General features: G+C 39.1%; 1 protein-coding gene across 3 annotated transcripts in view; it reads right to left on the minus strand.

Moving 5' to 3' along the window:
* PAK5 (p21 (RAC1) activated kinase 5) overlaps positions 1-13,178 on the minus strand; it is a 298,952-nt gene that overhangs the window by 109,442 nt on the left and 176,332 nt on the right. For 2 of the 3 annotated variants that reach the window (XM_081833216.1, XM_081833215.1), the window contains one exon: positions 2,729-2,876. The gene's annotated coding sequence lies outside the window, so the exon portion shown is untranslated. Of the gene's footprint in view, positions 1-2,728; positions 2,932-13,178 lie in introns of those variants that run through there. The other variant, XM_081833217.1, reaches the window with a different exon arrangement.

Consider the following 13,178-nt stretch of genomic DNA (forward strand, 5'->3'; position numbering starts at 1 on the left):
CCTGATGCGGGGCTCGATCCCAGGACCCTGTGATCATGACCTGAGCCGAAGGCAGACGCTTAACGACTGAGCCATCCAGGCACCCCGATCCAGTTCAATCAGTTACCAGGTGTGTGATGTAAAGCATCTTAGACAAGCCAGTCTCTAGACACTGTTAGCTGATTGCAGATGAATGGGTGAACCTACCCCAGACCAGCTAAACCTGGCCCACATCAGCAGAACTTTTTAACTCACCCACAGACCCGTCAGCAATATTACATACTTGTTGTGTTCAGCCACTAAGTCGTGGAGTTATTTGTTATACAGCAACAACTGATAACCTCTTTCTTGATCCTACTTAATAGGAGTAACACACTTCCATATGGCTCTTACTATACTCCATGTTTTCTGGTCTTTCTTTTCCTGCTTTCCTTAAGAACATGGGCATTTTTTTTGCATCCCCAAATCTAAATGGCTCCTGCCAACTTTCAAATAAATTGGTGTCAGAAAAATAATTAATTAGTGACTTAAGGATTACAATGATGCCGAACGGATGGTTTTGGAGGCAAACCAGAATCTGAATCCCAGCTCTATATCCTGTATGTGTTACTCCCGAGAATTTGGTTACTCTTGCTCAACCTTATCTGCTCATCTATACATGGAAGACCAGAATCAATATATATGCTGCAGGACTGTGGTGATAAAATACATATTTCCCCTCCCCTGCACCTGGTACTGAGTGACAAATAAGAATTAAATGGTAAGATGTAATGCATTTATTATAGTACATGGCTTCATACTTGACAAATGATAGCTCTACTAATATAATCATGAGCATCCCTGTTGTTGTCACTTCTTAGAGCAGAAACTATCAGTGCTCCATCCATATCCTCTTGGCACTCATCATTTCTGTGCATGCTGATCTGATGGTGGCTTCCAATGGCAAACACCTGGGGTTCTTTGCCTGAGGCTTCCTCTGGCTGCTGGAGTTCTCTTGGCCCACATCTATGGCAGGCCACAGATGCCAGGGAGTTAACACCCTTCACTTCTATCCAGGGGAGCAGTCTTCCATCAAGGCAGATGGGAAAAGGTGGCTGATTCCCTTGCCCTTGGCTAGGATAAATTCAAGGTATGTTCTATACTGTATCCCAAAATTGCCCAATGGGATCATACTCCTCTTGGTCACAGTAACAATAAGGTACTTTTTCTGTTTTCCTTCTCTTTCCCACCCCACATCCCCATTTCCCTATAAAGGTAAACTGGCATCACCTTCCAAATAAACACCAGTACCCAAATTTTTTGTCTCACTATTTGATTCCAGAGAAATCAACCTAAACCAACTACTAATCTTATTGCTTCAGCATACAGTTACTTTTTTAGGAACTTTGACCATTTGGAAGCCTACCCTTGTAAAGATCTCTCCAGCTAATCAGAGTTATATCTGATCCAGTGGATGACAAGACCAATCACAGAATGTGGTATACCCCCTTTAGGTTTTCTTGGATCTTTTCATCATGGTTCAATTCTCTGAGTACATCAGGATACCCAATTGATCTTGGGTAGTTCTGTGCTTACGCTAAAGGGCACCTGGAACCATGGTATTGATTCTTGGCCAAGAAAGAAGTGAAATGTAATAGCTAGTGATTTATAACTTGCTATTAGAAGTCCGAAACGCCCCCCAAGGCATACTGTACCAGCCTATCTACGCTGTTTATGGAAACTGAGTGGATTGATGGTTTACACCTGTTTACCTGTTCACAAAGACTGCTTTTAGCTCCCTGAGCTGTGGGGTATAAAATGCTCCTCAGTAAGCCTGATTCTTGGCTCCCCTGAGACCAACGTGTCATATGTGTATCTTGGTGGTTCATGATCTGAAGACTAAGGGCATCATGTGTGATGGAGAAAGTACCCTGAGAGCTGCACCTAGAAGTCTCAGTCCCCTCTAGTGCTTGCTGGGCTTGCTTTCTCCTGCTGTACCCTTTCCTTTGTTTGATTACAGCTGTACATGTATATACCTTGTGGTGTCTCAAGAATCTTTTCAATTACCTGACACTATAATTGCTGTACTGGGCCTGTTTTCTTTCTTTTTTTAAAAAAATATTTTATTTATTTATTTGACAGAGAGAGACACAGCAAGAGAGGGAACACAAGCAGGGGGAGGGGGAGTGGGAGAAGGAGAAGCAGGCTTCCCGCCGAGTAGGGAGACTGCACTGGGCCTGTTTTCTGATGCCAAAGGCTTCTGAAAAGGGTTTGGGGTGGAGAAAGTAAGGGTTCCCACAGCACCCCATTTTAGAACCCTTTCAGAAAGTTTATCAACTTTCATATACACAATACAATATTGTTAACTACGGTCACCGTGCTGCATATTACATCCCCATAACTTATTTTATAACTGGAAGTTTGTATCTTTTGACCACCTTCACCATTCTACTGACTCCCCATCCTCCTGCCCACCTCTAGTAACCTGCAATATAGTCTCTGTAACTTTTAGCTCAGATTTAAAAAAAAATTTTTTTTAACTGATTTCACATATAAGTGAGATCATATGGTATTTGTCTTTCTGCACATGTGACTTATTTCACTTAGCATAATGCTCTCAAGGTCCATCTATGCTGTCTCAAATGGCAGGACTTCCCTTTTTATGACTGAATAGTATTCTACTGTGCATATGTGTGTGTGTGTGTGTGTGTGTACATTATTTAAAATAAAATTTAAAAGAGCAAAACCATAACATAATTCATCCCCCTACCTTTTTTTGATGGCTGTGGATGAATCGGACTCCAGAGGAGTTTGGCTATTTCTGTCCTGCAACTTTTTGTTGGAGTTCTTCAGTGTTCTTCATTTTTCTTCAGTGTTCATTTTGGCAAGAGGTGGAAGCATTTTGCCACAGTATATTTCTGTAACAACATGGCATCAACATGTGTCAGAAACCCACCAACATTCTGCTCCATTTAAAAATAAACAACCTCACTTACTTCCCATTCCTGTACATGCTGTGCATCCTTTCTCTACTGTTCCAGTCATTCTCTCAGGCATGCAGCTACTGATCTGGGATTACCTGGACCCTCCAGCAGTGCTAGGCTCCCCTTAGCACCTTACCTGCATCTGTCATAGCACTTTCTCACACTGGTCCAATGTGAGTCCAGTTCTTCAACAGGGAGTGAGCCCTATGGAGGCAGTAAATGTGCCCTTGGTCCCTGACTCTCTGGGGCCGAGCCTGCTCTCTAGTAATTGCACGTTTCATATGGTCAGTTCTCATTATTTGGAGTAGTCACATTCTATACAGTAGCTGCAAACACCAAATGAGTGAATGCTGAACCCATTGCTCCTACAAGAAATCCAGGGTTCTTCAAGTCTCTGATCCCAAACATGCCCATCCATCAACCAACACATAATCTTGTTTCAGAGTTTTATGTGTGTTTCTGTTTAAAGACACATTTAATGTATATATTTTTGATTCATTAACATTCAACTTAGCCAACAGCACCAGAACTCACACCTGAATGAAGATTGCCAAAGACATGTATTTATTCCACAAGGCACATCACACTGAGGAATACTAGACGGCACCTCAGCACTCTGCTCGGGGACCATTTCAAACAGCAAAACCACCAGCAAAAGCATAGAAATGCAAAAACACATGTGATGGTGAATTTGTAAATACAAAATCCACGAATAATGAAGACTGACTATACATACATTGGCTGATTCAAAGTTATGTGTAGATCTGTAAGTTCCTAGCCTTGCTTATGGTCCAGCACAGCACTGCCATTTAAATGAGTAAATATATAAATACTATTGATTGGATACAAAGGGACTAAATACAGATTTCATATGCTTCATGAAAGATCCAAAAATTGAAAGCAGTTATTCTCTCCTATCCTATTAAAAGGACAAATCCCAGGTCCCAGTTCTTTTCTTCTTCCTGATATTAATCACTGCTTATCCAATTTTCAGACAAGTCCAAAGAAAACCTCCCTGAAAATAATTATAGGTTGACAGTCTACCCTACCCATTATGGGACAACCCAAACCGTTTCCAGAAGACGGCTCCATTTTTCTCCTTGAATAATAAGAAATACCTGCTTTTACTTTATTATACGCATCAGTTAACTGTAGGTACACAGCGTACATACTTACTACACTTGTATTTGCTGTAAAAATGCCAGTACTTTGTGACATAAAAAGTGGAAGTATCACACTTTAAGTATCTACTTTCCTATGCATTCGAAAAACGTTTAAGGCTTCCCTTAGGGACAGAGATTTATGTTTTAAAGCTGTTGCAAATATTTTCCCATTAAGTTTACTTCTTAATATTTAAAACCAGTTAAATTTAAACTTGATTTATTTGTATTTCATGGAAAGTAATTTGCTGGTAAAATCATCTTCTTAAAAGCACGCCCTATGTTTTAAACTACCATTGCTAAGATCAGAACTTGCTAAAAATGAATGTCTTGCATAGATAACAGGAAATCCTAGATGGTTCTGAAAGCTCAGTTCTTGCATGCTTTTAACCTGTTAAAACACAGGTTTTTAATTTAGTTCAAAATCAGCTAAAACGTAAGTAGACATAACTTCCTTTTAAAGCCTTGTGATATTCTCTTCATATATTTCAGAGCAGAAGATAAGCCACCTTGTCAGGAAATGCAATTTTAAGACTGATACAGCCATATGGGTCTCTCACATAACAATAATTCAATATATTTTACAAGAGAAATACCTTGATCCAGAAAAGTAAAACAAAATAAATGTATCTTATTTTTATATTTTATTAATACCATTATATTACATTCTCTATATAATGAATCAATATTTTGGTTTTAAACTTTATTTTGTAATTAGCATTATTTTTAACTTTCTATTTATACTACAAATAACCAAAATAAAAAAAGTCAGATGCCATAAATTTAATATGTGCCTAGATTAAAACTCTCCTCTCAAATTTCTTTTCCTTTAAACATGCCACTAAGAAACCTTTATCTATATCTCTGTAAAGCCAGATTGCCACTATTGACCTAGAAAAAGCAATCTGAATGCTCAGTAGACTATGTTCACATAACTACTACACTACTCTGAACCTACTGATAATGTACATATTAATATGAGGTACTGATGTCAATTAAATTTAATATTTCCAACCTTCAAGAGGAAGGAGTTGACTTTGGAATCAACAGACTTGGCTCCAGCTTGTATTAGCTGCACAGTTTGGGCCAATTTGTCATTCCTCAAGTTTATTTGTTCATCTGAAAAATGGAGATGGACAGAATTTTCCATAATACAGAGGGGTCCTCAAGATAAAGTGAAAATGTCCTACATAAGGTACCTGGCCAATAGTGAATAGTAAAGAATGTTAGTTCTGGTTTTTAGTAAGTACAAAACCAACCCAAGCAGCATTTCAGACAACTGAATTTAGCTCTTAAAACCAAAAATCAGTGACCTGTCATCTGTGAATAATTTGCAAAATAAAACAAAAAAACCCCAAATGTTCTAGTTTACCCACACATTTTCTTACCAGCAAAATAAGCATCTCTATATGTGTGTCTGTTATAGAGATGTACCCAAAGAAACATAACTTTTTTACCACAAGTCTATGCCATTTTGTACATTTCATTTTCATAGATTCACAGATTCATTTCATAAATTCAATATGGCCTCTCCATATTGGGCTCCTTGACCGTGAGATCAAACAAAAAAACTTTGCTACAAATGGCACTGGCCAATTGCTAAAAAGAAAAATCTAAGATTTTATTTTATGTAAAGTAGAACAGAGATTTGCCATCAACTATATTAGGACAAATACTTCTAGTCCCTGCACACTTGTTTTCTCCTCTTATTCAAGAATAAGAGCACTTATGCAGATCATTTCAGGTGGTTTAGACCCAGGATGAAATGAGCCTCATCAGCCCTGTGATCTTAGAATGTTTGTTGCATTATTCACCCTTTTATCCACTTCTCCTTGTACCCAGAAATTTAAATATGTGAGTGGCAGGTTTGATATGTGGTCTGTGCTTTTATGTTAAAAAAACAGGACTTTTTTTTTTCTCTCTCTCTCTCAGAGAATAAGCTATGACCTTGTCCTCATTAATAGTGAATTCTGAGCAAATAAAGTCCAATGGATTATGAAATCATGAAAGATTCTAAATACCATCAGGTCAAAGTCTTCCAACAACTCTGAGGCATTGGGGTAAGAGGAGAGAAATAAATGGATTATATGGAGAAAACCTATAATTTATTCTTTAATCTTTTTTTTTTTTTACTAGGATAGCATCTTTCTAAAACCAAATTAATATAGATCATCCTTCTTGAAAACATAACTTCATCACTGTGTCATTTTATAATAGCTTTTTCTTTGTGTATACTTTATAACGTGATAATTCTATACTTTCAACTAGATATAGCACTCCTCATCTAATAGGAAAACCCTTAGATACACAAAAGGGTTTCATTACTGGGTTTGACAGTAGAAAAGCCAAGCAGAAATCAAGCTGGCAGAGACAGTTTAATATAAACCTCCTCTGAGGATTTGCAAACAACATCACATTTGTTTTCTGCTACTCATCTGCCCCTCTGTGATCTCTGTCTCTCTCTATAATAAAATATTTATAGCCAGAGCTCAGCAGCCCTTCCTCTTTCTTCACTATTGGAATAAGGTGTGTTCTGCTCCCTGGGAGAGAACAATAAATAGAAACACTAAAACTCTGAATACATAACTTTGGGGGAGAAAAAAACCTCATCCACTGAAAGATTTTCTTTCATTCAAAGCAAGATAACTGTGACATATGGAACTGCATTTTCTGTCATTATTTATGCACTTGTCAAGTGCACGGAATCCTCTCTAGGGAAACTTCTAGGGAGTCTACAGAACTCTTCGCTCTTTTTGGATATCCTCAATATGGATTGAGCACTATTTTGTTTTTCTTTTCAGGGAATAATGAAGCTTGATTTTCTAAAACCAATCTCATCTTTTCCTTATAGGAAAATATCCTGTTTGAATGTCTGGCCTCTATCTATGAAACATTTTCCCTGAGACAATGGAAGGATTGAGCTTTTTAGGACTGAACTGTAGGTAGTATTCTTTTTTTTTTTAATTTATTTATTAGAGAGAGAGAGTGAGAGAGAGAGCGCAAGAGGGGGTAGGGTTAGAGGGAGAAGCAGACTCCCCGCTGAGCAGGGAGCCCGATGTGGGACTCGATCCCCGGACTCCGGGATCATGATCCGAGCCGAAGGCAGTCGCCTAACCAACTGAGGCACCCAGGCGCCCTAGGTAGTATTCTCATGTTAATGCTCCTTTCATCTGCAAGAGCAGTTTGTGTGTTGGCTTTTATTTTAAGGAGTAATTATCCTTTAGGCTAACAACCACGTAAACAATGAAGTTTGGATATACTGGTTTTCTAGTTGAATAGAAAAGGTACTTTGAATTTTTATTTGCACAAATGCCCCAAGTTCTAGCTCCATGGGTGAGTACTTGCTTTTCAAACTTGACTGACTAAATGAGTCTATATCTGGGCTTCCTTATCTCACACCCCTGGTAATGACATACGCAGCCACACAACTTACAGCGGGTTAAATGAAAGAATGTATGTATAAGACCTTCAGATACTCTGAAGCGCTCTACAACATTAGAAGAGTTATTTTAATTCCTAGGTGTTTGAATTTTACAAACATTAATCTGATACAGAAAACAGAAAAGCTAACAGATCAAAACTTGGTGATAAAGTCTCTGGAATTATGAGGATTCTCTAGCTTCCACTTCAGTGGATCTGCACCTGTCCAAGTTGATCCTGCTGAGCTTAGATTTCCTAGGCAAGATGACGACATGGGGAAATAGTGGGGAGAGAGAGACAGAAAGAAGGGGCCACCGTGGAGTTCCATGTTTATAACCACTCTCCTCTTGAAAGCAGGGGGTTCTTAACTGGGGGTCTTCAAGTCCCTGGGATCATTTAGATAGGATTTATGGGTTCCATGAATTTGGATGAGAAAGAAAATACCACTCCATTTTCATTAGCCTTTAACAGGCAACAAAACCCAGGAATATTCTAAGGACTTGTAATCGAGAAACATAAGCCTTTTTATAGCACACTGTAATTGCTGCAGATACCTTGAAACATCATTTGCACTCCACACTACTCCAAATATATGGCAGTTATTAGGTCTGCCATTAGATAGGATATTTCCAAATCAAGTAACTCATATCACCATAACACAAACTTATTTTATTTGATGTTTTGGTGACTTTATGTCAACATAATTAGTTTCCTTTATAACCCTAGGTATTGTACTTTATGCATTTTAAAACAGTATGTTGTCACTGTGGTAACCTAGGGATTCCACTCCTAGGTATCTACCCCAAAGAACTGAAAAACCCACACTCAAATTCTGGTACAGGAATATTTATAGCAGCATTATTTACAGTAGCTGAAAGATGGAAATAACCCAAATATCCATCAACAAATGAATGGATAAATAGAATGTGGTATTTCTAGACAACAGAGTATGATTCAGGCATAAAAAGGAATGAAGTATGATACATGCTACAGTGTGGATGAACCCCAAACATGCTAAGGGAAAGAAGTCAGACACAGACAGTCACATGTGGTATGATTCTACTTATATGAAATACCCAGAATAGGTAAATCCACAGACAGAGAAAGCAGACTGATGGTTACCAGGGCCTTGGGGGTCAGGAAGATGAAGAGAACGGCTTCATGGGTACGGGGTTTTATTTTCGAATGGAAGAAACGTTTTGGAGCTAGATGGATGTGGTGGCTGTGTAACTTTACAGGTGTTAAATGCCAGCGACTTGCTTACATTAAAATGGTGAATTTTATGTCATGTGAATTTCCTCTCAACAAGTAAAACCAAACACTATATTGAAAATTGGTTCCCAGTCTTCCTGAGGCTGCCAAAGGAGTCCATGGCACAGCAAAAGGATAAAATCCCTGACTTAAAGGTTTTCAAAACGACAGAGCCTCCTCTTCCTTTGGCCCAACTGAAGATGCTGGCCTTATTCCACAGTTATTCAAATTTCCTGAGCATACCAGAGCACTGTAAGGCCTAAAGTTAGAGTTAGCAGAAAGCAAGGATGCAGCCAATGAGCATTAAGCTGGCTGATGAACAAGTCATATTTGTCTCTGTATTTCTCATAGACACTTACGGACATATTCCAGAAAACAGAGAATGACCAAAAACTTTCCAGGTAAAGGTGGTTATTAACTATCACAACAAACTACACGTTTTAAATGGCCAGAAGTGGTAGACATTCCTTTGTCAATGGTAAGGTTTCCCCATGCTATCAGTTCTCCTGCATACTATTTTAGGAATATCTTTATGCTAGGTGTAATGCTCCTAGAACTTTATTCCACTTCCCTTATGTTATTTTTTTCATTCAACAAATACACATTATAATATCCACTAGTAACACATGATATGAAGAAAAAACTGGGCAGGAATGAGAATGACAGAAAGTTGCTCGAAAAAGAGATCAAGAAAGAGACTCCCAAGAGGTGGCATTTGAACAGAAACTTGAATGAAGTGATTATTTGATACTCATTTGATACTCATCAATATTCATTTGAGTAATACAGTGAGATCAATAGTATTCTAGGCTATGGAGATAGCATGTGCAAATGTCCTGAGGTCAGGAATGTTCATGGAACAACACTGAAGGCCCATGTGGCTACAGTGGAGCCAGTGAGGAAAGAATGGTATAAAAATAAGGCAAGAGCATGTAGCCACGAACCAGACTGTAGATGGCCTTATAGGCCATGGTTGAGATTTTAGATTTTATTGTAAATCTGATGGGTAAGCAATTGGAGAGCTTTGAGCAGAAGATGTCATGATCTAATTTTCATCCTGAAACTGTTCATAGATGTAGTGGAAACACAGCAGGTGGGCAAGGTTGAAATATTAAGAGGCTATTTAGGTAGCACAGGCAAAAAAAAAAAAAGATAGCAACGTGTACTAGGGCGGGAGTAGTACAGACATGGAGAAGTAGTCTGATTTTAGATATATTTTGAAAGTCCACATGACCCTTTGATGGGTTGGCTATAGTACCAGAGAATGTACTTCACCCTGAGCCAGGTGGACAGCAGTGCCACTTACTGAGCTGGGGGGCATTTGGAGAGGAGATTTAAATTGTGCTATTGTCCATTTGAGCTGCTGTAACAAAATACCATAGCCTGGGTGGCTTAGAAACAACAGCAATTTATTTCTCACAGTTGTAGAGGCTGGAAGTCTGAGGTCAGGAAGGGAGCATGGCTGGGTGATGACTCTCTTCTGGGTTGCATTTTCACATGGTAGAAGGGGCTGAGAGCTCCATGGGATCTCTTCTTCAACCACACTACTGCCACTCATGAGGGCTCCACTCTCACAGCCGAGTCGCCTTCCCAAAGCCCTATGTATTTCAACACATACCTTGTGTAGAGGACATAAACATTCAGACGGTAGCTATGTGTTGTTCAAGAAAATCAGGCGTTTAGTTTAAAACATAAGAGATTTCATTGCAAAAGATGGCCCAAATTCGTTATCTTTCACTGTATGCATGCTTTTCACTAAGTAACATTTTAGGTCCCTCTCTCCCTGGTTTGGCTCTGTGACTTGATTTGGCCAATGGGACATTAACAGTTTTCCTGTATTTTTAATGACTTATGCATTTCTGACTTTTCTTGCATGTCTGCCATTACCATGAAAACATGTCCAGGATAGCTGGATGCAGAGAGAGAGACACAAGGAGAGGAACAGTATGGCCCTGATCACCCCAGCCAAAGCCCTCCTAGACAAGTTAACAGCCCCCTGGTAAATATATACAAGTCCATCTAACTACTAATAGAGCCATCAGGTCAACCTACAGTTGACCCAAGATATATAAGCAAGCCTAGCTTAGATCAACTGCACCCTGCAGAGCTGTGAACTTAACAGATATATAAATAATTGTGTGGCTGGTTGTTTTGTTTTGTTTTTTTTTTAAGATTTTATTTATTTGACAGAGAGAGACACAGAGAGAGAGGGAACACAAGCAGGGGGAGTGGGAGTGGGAGAGGGAGAAGCAGGCTGGGCTCAATCCCAGGACCCTGGGATCATGACCTGAGCCCGAAGGCAGACACTTAAGGACTGAGCCACCCAGGGGCCCCGTGTGGCTGGTTGTTATACAGCATTTTCATGACAATATATGGCTGACAGAGGAGTACCCAAATATGAGAAATACACCTCATCTCAGCCAATCCAAAGAGGCTGTTCTTATATTCTAATCTGCTTGTGGGTTGCAAATAGAATGTGGTAGAAAATCAGTAACAAAAATTGAATCATAAATAATGAACGAATCATAAAATCCAGGCTCCCTCACTTGTATGGGCCCATTCTAAGAAAGGCCCAGCCTGGGTGACTGAAATTAAGTTTTTAAAAATCTACAGTTTAGGAAAGTTTATCAAGTTTTTTAATACTGGAATATATTTTAAGGATTATTGTTAAATTCAAGACATTTCTCTCAAGTGTAAGATTTTAGTGCATTTCTGGATTTCTTCAGATTGCCAACACTCAACTACTGATTTGTCATCAATACCCTCATTGACTTGGCTTCTAATACCTTTCCTGCACAATAAGGAACAGGGACAGATGTATCATGAAGCCAAAGGCTCAAGGCCATTCACTTGTTTATGGACATCAAGACCTTGAAAGGGACCCTAGCAATATGTTCACATGGTTGTATTTTCACAAAACATGCAAAAGTAAGATACTTTAACAGTAACTGGTTAAGACAGCTGTCTCTTTACATTCCAACTTCCTACATCACACTTCTCTATGTGTTGCATGGAGTTGGGGTGGTGATGGTTATTCTGGGGCTCTAGCTAAGGGAGAACTTGAGCTGAGGTTGCATTTGGTTTGTGATGAGTGGGCTCTATTTATGTGTTTTGCAGTAAATTTCCATTACATCAGTTTTGTTGGTCACCCCAATGCAGCAATGGCTTTCAGGAATTCTACAACACCTCCAGGTACTGACTGACCCAGCATCACAGCACAGAGATGCAGGCCTGGGGAGCACATTGCAGTGTGAGTGTTCCCTGCAGCTGTGGATGTATGTGCGTGGAAGAAGTCTGCCTTTTCTAAAGCTTCTTAAGCTCTGAGACATGGGAACAACACTTCCTAGGCTAAAATGTATTTTCAAAGATTCACAACATCTTTGTTTACAAAGTTGATAAGGTTTGAACGTACCATCTAACTGCAATCTAGTAAGTTGTTTTGAAAGTTTTGTGAAAACAAGTGAGACATTAAAACTCCCTGCTTTGATCATGTAAGAAAGGTACATTTTTTTAAATTATTTTTTTAATTTTTATTTATTTATTTAACAGAGATAGAGAGAGAGCACAAGAAGGCAGAGCAGCAGACAGAGGGAGAGGGAGAAGCAGGCTCTCCACCGAGCAGGGAGCCCAATGTGGTGCTCAATCCCAGGACCCTGGGATCATGACCTGAGCTGAAGGCAGCACTTCACCAACTGAGCCACCCAGGTGCCCCAAGAAAGGTACATTTTTATGTCATCTTTATATCTATTAAAGAATGGAGGAAAAACTAAGAAAAAAATTAAGAGATTGAAGAGGTTGCTGCGTGTGTTCTCCTCTAGGATTTTGATGGATTCCTGTCTCACATTTAGGTCTTTCATCCATTTTGAGTCTATTTTTGTGTGTGGTATAAGGAAATGGTTCAGGTTCATTCTTCTGCATGTGGCTGTCCAATATTCCCAATACCATTTGTTGAAGAGACTGTCTTTTTTCCATTGGACATTCTTTCCTGCTTTGTTGAAGATTAGTTGACCATAGAGTTGAGGGTCCATTTCTGGGCTCTCTATTCTGTTCCATTGATCTATGTGTCTGTTTTTGTACCAGTACCATACTGTCTTGATGATGACAGCTTTGTAATAGAGCTTAAAGTCCAGAATTGTGATGCCACCAGCTTTGCTTTTCTTTTTCAACATTCCTCTGGTTATTCAGAGTCTTTTCTGGTTCCATACAAATTTTAGGATTATTTGTTCCATTTCTTTGAAAAAAGTGGATGGTATTTTGATAGGGATTGCATTAAATGTATAGATTGCTCTAGGTAGCATAGACATTTTCACAATATTTGTTCTTCCAATACATGAGCATGGAATGTTTTTCCATTTCTTTGTGTCTTCTTCAATTTCTTTCATCAGTATTCTATAGTTTTCTGAGT

The sequence above is a fragment of the Leptonychotes weddellii genome, chromosome 10 (assembly GCF_054177405.1).
Source record: "Leptonychotes weddellii isolate Sample4059 chromosome 10, ASM5417740v2, whole genome shotgun sequence".
In the NCBI taxonomy this organism is placed as follows: Eukaryota; Metazoa; Chordata; class Mammalia; order Carnivora; family Phocidae; genus Leptonychotes; species Leptonychotes weddellii.